Source organism: Odontomachus brunneus, unplaced genomic scaffold (genome assembly GCF_010583005.1).
Source record: "Odontomachus brunneus isolate Ranch 3 - 2012 unplaced genomic scaffold, Obru_v1 Obru_scaffold_074, whole genome shotgun sequence".
Lineage (NCBI taxonomy): Eukaryota > Metazoa > Arthropoda > Insecta > Hymenoptera > Formicidae > Odontomachus > Odontomachus brunneus.
In genome coordinates, this window is record NW_022639524.1 from 1504237 (window position 1) to 1511260 (window position 7024).

Here is a 7024-nt window from a genome sequence, read left to right on the forward strand (position 1 = left end):
CTGGTGCGCTTTTCTAGGAAGTGTTTTTCTGGAATTTTTTAACGTCGGGGGACAAATGCAGGGGGCTTTAAGCGCGCTAGTTTATGGCGAACAACGATAATATTTTATACCCGATATTCCGCCTCCTTTGAATATTAGGCATCACGACGTCACTTCTCTCAGGCTTATTTTCATCTTATTGCATTTTCTTTTTTTCTTAAACGCAACGGTTGCCCTAACTGTCGGCAATATTCTAACGGATGCTTCTAAACTCTCCTTTTTGTATGTTAGGCGCTCGCATTTTTGTCTCAGGCTTTTCCACGTACTTGATTGTTTCGTCGCGTTTTCCGGGTTCAGGTTTGAAAAAAAAGCGAGCCTGGCAGGCGCGCGTGCAGGCGCCGTGCAGCCGCCGTGCTCGTGTCGTCTGAGGCAAAAGACACGCGCCAAAAAACAAATATTCTCGCGTTCTAATGAAGCGGAGCGTATAAAAAAGGAGCGAGATATAAACAGGGATATTTAGAATATGTCGCGAATTAGCAGGCTATTGTAATAGCCGGCACAAGCGAAAAATAGCCAACGGTATTTCAGCCAGCGTCTTCTGAGTCAGCGCGAGGATTATCGTCAAAGATACGATCGGAATTCACTTTTAACAAAAAGAGCGATTTTCCTAGAGGAAGTGCACCGTTACATACGCGTCGTATCATTCTTTTATCGGCGATTGGTCACGCATTCTCGCACATCCGGTAGAAAAACAACTTTGAAAACGCTTAATCCGTCGGGTCTTCCTATTTACCTCAATATTTACCTCAATATTTACTGAACGTGTTTTCGACGATAAACCCTAATAATTTTAAAAATCCGCTCTTCTTTCTTGGGAGAACCGTTTTGTCCTAGGAGAGAGAGAGGAGTAAGATTTTGAGGGTATATATGCGAGGAGAAAAGTCCGATTCCGCATTTTCCACCGTCAGTTTTCCGCCGTTAGACACGTTGTCGCAAGTCGGTAAATTAGTGCGCGAGTGCGTTTCGTTACGGCTTCAAACACCGACGTGAATATCGATAGCTTTCGATATTTGACGCGTATTTTCGGCGATGACGCGGAAAATTATATCATATTTTATTCTTTCGCATGCGCTTGTAGCAGCACGCTGCTAGCGCTTTTGTGTAAGTGCGAGAAATTTTGGGATGATCCGAAATTAGTGAAAATAATCCGCGAAATTCTAATATTTCGACGGGATTTTGAAGAGAACGTCGAGGACGTGTGGGGTATTATCGCCGACGCGATATCCTACAATGTAAATTAAATCATATCAATTTTATAGCGAAAACTAAAACTAAGTAATTTACGCGAATTTTTAGAATAATTATTGTTTTTATCGTTTCATAAGTCCGAGTCTCGTAGCCGTTGGTAGCAGTGACGAGGAGGCGCTTGAGCTTCTTCCACGGGGTCGTAAACGCCTCGCGGAGGAGCCGCCTTACCCGAGTCAGGCGACTTCGCGTAAGTACAAATCGAGAGAGTAGAGAGGAGTACCGGATTTAAGCTGCTTTATCGGGTAAATTATCTAACACCAAAATAATTTTTAGGCTGTAATAATGCTCAGACATCGGAAGCCGACTTATGGGATTCCGACAGCATCTGCAGCGTGGAAACGCTTGTGAACGAGACCATCATCGTCGCTGCTGAACCCACAGGTAAGGCGGCATAAATATTTATAAAATAATAAAAGTGTCATGTTAAAATCGATTCATGCGATATAAGTATAATTTTACTTTCAGAAAACAACGAAAATGATACCGGCGCTAGCGAAACGCTAGACGCCGCCGCTGCCGGTGCGGACGACGCCGACGACAAGAATGAAGACGACAGCGATAGCGTCGACAGAGACGATGGTAATAGACCCGACAGCGACGACGACGACGACAACGACGGCAACGACGACGACGACGACGATGATGACAACGGCGATGATGGCAATGACGCCGGCAACGACGTCAATGTCGACGAAGACAGCGTTGAGGAGAGTAACGAGGGAGAGGAATGCGACGACGAAAACGTTCGCCGCTATCGAGAGCCGCTTTCTTCAGCAATATCAGGTAAGAACTTTTGCGTGCGAACCCACGCGGAATTCTCTAGATGTTTATTTTTATTTACGTTTAGTTTAGCTTCGAATTTAATCCAAATTGATTGTAAATGAAATTAGAACCGAGTTACTCGCCGGTTAGCCACCATTCCAACGAAGGGGAAGATTATATGCCACATATTCCCGACGCGGAAAGAGAAGTGGAATGGGAGAGAATACTGTGGGAGGGTAACGCAGAAATCCTCCCGGAATTACGAATTTTTCCCGATTCCCCGGTATGGGGTTCTAGTCAAGAATTATCGTATTTCAATTTAATGCCGGAAGAGTAAATTCGAACGTGGGTTATAAGTTGGCTTAAAATATTAAATATTTTACAGAGCTCGCGTTTCTAATTATTTTGCATTACTCTTTTTACAGCACAACAAGGAGGCACACGTGGACGCGCTCTTTCCTCCGAAATGGAACCGGCGCGAGAGGAGTCTATGGAGGAAGAAAAAGAAGAAGAAGAAGAAGAAGAAGTTCCTCACGAGCGCGGTAATGTTAAGTTTAATTATATTGAAATACGGGAGGAAAACGCGCGGCGGTTTAAAAATTTCCATATATTAGGACGAGAGGCTAGTATAAAGATTCTCCCACCTGTCGAAGGCACCGACATCGCTAAACATTTAGAAAACGCGTTCCACGAAATCTATTCTTACGCCATTAATTCCGCTAACACGAGCGATTACGTGGGGCTGTCTTTCACCTCGACGGCTTTAACATGCGGGCCGGCCGGCTTGTCGTTTCGCCCGGTGCGAGACTTGACTCACGAGGATATCTGGGGTCTTGTAAGCTCGGTAGCGCAGAGCGCCGCACACTGGTCCCGCGGGACATATTTTGTTTCAAAAGTCTCTACAAGTCGCAAATCTCAATGGATTTTCAAAAATTTTTTTTTAAACATTCGTCAGTGAATGTATAACAAAAAAGACGAGCTCGATTTTCGATTAGACATACGAAAAATTGTTTATTTAATCAAAAGTAACGAAATTTTTATATTCTACGATTATCCCGGGAAGTTATTGCTTCAAAAGTCTCTAAAATCCGCAAATCTCTTTCAGAAACGGAATGTAAGAAAAAAGTTTTTAATTTTCTGTTTCATAATCCAAGATGGCGGGCCAATATGGCGGACCAAAAACTTCAAAATATGATACATTTTTACGAAAATTCGTATAGTAAGGTTTTTTGGGTCGCTGAAAATGAATAAACACTTACTTTTTCGAAATTCATCATGGAATCCAATATGGTTGCCTGAAAATCTAAAAATTCGACATTTTTCGGTTATACGGTCAAAATTTGAACCAAATGATGAACAACTTTCCATGATACTGAGTATTTCGGGAAATTTTCTATAGTTGAACACTTTCGCTGAAAAATGCTTTTCCGTGAAAAATCAAAATGGCGGAGCAAGATGGCGGACACAAAACATCTAAATTTGATACATTTGCAGAAAATACGTTTTCTCTTTAGTTTTTTCATTTCTTATTTTGCAAAAAACTAATAAACAATTAGTGCGCAGAAACAGTAGATAAGCGCAAAATCCGCTTATACCTATGCTTACAATATGAATGCTATAAATCTTGGGAGTGTGCAAAAAGAATACGAGTTAAAACAAGAAATGGGAGAAAATTTTTTACAATTTGTTCAAAACAATAATTGTTTATACAAATTATTTCAAAAATTGTTTTCCGCTATCTCTGACAGCGGTAATTAAAAGACCCAAAAATTTTCATGTACAGATTGTCATTTAAATAGACTAAAATTTCATATTTTCTGTCCGCTGTGATTGATTTATTATTTCCGTTGTTAAAATCAAAGATGCCATCATTGCACACTGGCACTGTTCTGCTATAATCTGCTCGAGTATGTTTTTTTTTACTTGAATCAGTTATATTTGAAAAAATAACTTCATTGATTATTTTATTGGTTTTTTGTCAACTAAAAAAAATATCTAAAATTTTTGCATTCTTAAGCGTCTATATAGATTCGCTACAACAATTTTTGAATTAAGAAGTTAATATTTGTACTAGTGACAATAAAAATTGTCTGTACGTAATTTAAGTTATAATAAATAGATAAAAATTTTGGATATTTCGTCCGCCATATTGTATGGCAACTGTTATATTTAAATTTAAACGTTGTTTTTCTTTTGCAGTCTGTTTTAGCATATTTTACTCTAAACGAGTTATCTTAAAAAATACAGTTTGATATGGTTGGAGTTCTCATCAAACATAACAAGAATAGAACTAATTTTCGCACATTTTTGCCGACATATTGTATGCATCATTACAAACTTACATTTTTGAATTTTGAAATTTGTTTGAAAAAACATAAGTACATACTTATACTTATACGATTTTAAAAACTTCTCTATACGGAATTTCTTCGAAGAGATTAAAATTTCATACACGTTGAGTTTGATGAACGAGTCTTATTGGCTTTTGTATTTTATTTTAGTAGAACAGTGACGATTTCATAAAAAATGGATGTAACAAACCCGAAATATCAAACATGGTTTTATAATAATTTGGATGAATAGTTGAGTTGATTTTATTTGATAAATTAAAATATTCTGAGACGAGTGCTATATATCATATTTTTTATAACTACTGCGTTCTTTAACTACTTATTCGTGTCGTCATTTGCACAGTGACCTCAAATTTGCATGTTGTACATTATTTTTAAAATTAATTTTCAGCGATTGGTATTCATTTATCCAATGATTATTGTATTATAACTTTCAAGTTAATAACTTTTTTTTTATTATTTGTTAATTATTATTGGAACACTTGAAGATGAATTCTTTTTAGATAAAAAAATCACATTTTGTGCGAAGTACTGTTTCCACTTCAGCACTCTGATAGGAATGAGGTTATCTTGATAAATTACCTGAAGAAAACATATTCTTTTCTTTATGATGATCATTTTGATGAAATTAAAAGAAAGCTTGCTCATTCATTTATACCTACATTTAAATCAAAGTATGATTCAGCGTTTCGTAACGAATCTACATTCAGAAAGAAATATCAAAATTGGTTATTATCTGACTTTATCGTAGACTTTCGTAAAATTGGCAAGATAGGAAGACCCTGTTCAGAACATTTTGAAGAAAGTTCACGTTCAACCAAATATAGAAAAGTACAGTCAATAACAGAAATTTATTCGACCGAAGAAATAAAACAAGCTTTCTACAAAAACTTAAAAGATTCTGGTAAACAACATTTGATAGCAACTATAGACAAACTCTTGGAAAATGACATACCTAGTGAATTTTATGATGACATACACCCTGTTCCTTTTACAGATAACGAAGTTTTAGCATTAATAGAAGACGCGAAATTATCTAAATGGCAGTATGATACTATTAGAAAACAAATTAGTGCTAAAAATATCAATATTTTAATTCCTTTTAAAACACTTGCAACTGCCAGAGACAGTTGTTATCCCGAAGATTCAAGCATATTAATTAGTGATAAAGGTGTGAAAATAGAACTGCAGGCATTATTAGATCATACGTGTATACGTTTGCTACAAATACCTGAATTTGCAGGAAAGTTTGAAGGTATTAGCTCGGAGGTTTCATTAACTATAACATATAAGTGGGGATGTGACGGGGCATCGAGTCATAGTCGATATAAGCAGACATTTAGTGATAGACAACTGCAACGATAGACGAAAGTATATTTATGATCTCAATAGTTCCACTTTCATTAGAAGTCAATGACCACAGTAATCGAATAATAGTATGGTCAAATCTTCAGCCCGGATCTCCAAGATATTGTCGTCCAGTCAGCTTTGAATGCGCAAAAGAAATCCCAGAGAAAATAATACAAGAAGTTAATGACATGAAAAGTAAAATTAATTTGTTATTACCAACAAGTGTAGTAACTGGAAATGTTAAATTCAAAGTTTTCCATTCAATGAAACTCACTATAATTGATGGCAAGGTTCGACAAGCTTTGACAGGAACACCATCTTGTGCATCGTGCTGCATATGTCAAGCCAAACTATCCGAAATGAACGATTTGAAAAAATTATCACAGAAAATTGAAATTGAAGAAAACTTTGAATACGGACTTTTTTCTTTACACGCCTGGATACGTTTTTTTGAATGCATTCTGCATATAGCTTATCGACTAGATTTTTGCAAATGGAAAGCTTCAACCAAAAAGGAACAGGATCAAATGAGTCAAAAAAAAGAAAACATCCAAAAAGAATTCCGAAAGAGAAATGGTCTGCTAGTAGATTATCCACAGCAAGGCTCGGGAAACTCGAACGACGGAAATACAGCTAGAAGGTTTTTCCGTGATCCACATCTTGCTGCTGAAATGACAGGTGTCAATTAAGCATTAATTGAAAGATTTAGTATAATTCTACAAACTATTGCCTCTGGTAATTCTATCGATACAATCAAATTTGATTCGTATACCAAGAAAACCGCAAAACTCTATCTACGACTATATAGTTGGTACTATATGCCGCCATCAGTTCAATTGATTCTATTCCATGGAGCGAACATTATAAACCACTTTTTATTAATACCGATTGGACTCTTATCGGAAGAAGCGCAAGAATCGCGCAACAAAGACGTGAAACACATAAAAGAATTCAATACTAGGAAATGCAGTAGAGAAACAGCTAATATGGACTTGATACATAAATTATTAATTTCATCTGATCCTGTGATATCAAATTTGAGACTGAGATCGAAACAAGTAAAGCACGAACTCGATAAAAGTTCAAAGAATTTATTACTTTTGTAAAATCCTAAGCTTTAATCGAACTGGCTGGAAACTCGACAGATCTTGCCTTGACTGGCTGGAAACTCGACAGATCTTGCCTTGACTGGCTGGAAACTCGACAGATCTTGCCTTAACTGGCTGGAAACTCGACAGATCTTGCCTTAACCGGCTGGAAACTCGACAGATCTT

The 7024-nt window shown here is 37.1% G+C and overlaps 1 pseudogene; it reads left to right on the plus strand.

Annotated features, from left to right (window-relative positions):
• The first annotated feature begins 906 nt into the window (after positions 1-906).
• LOC116847128 overlaps positions 907-7024 on the plus strand; it is a 14530-nt pseudogene continuing 8412 nt past the window's right edge.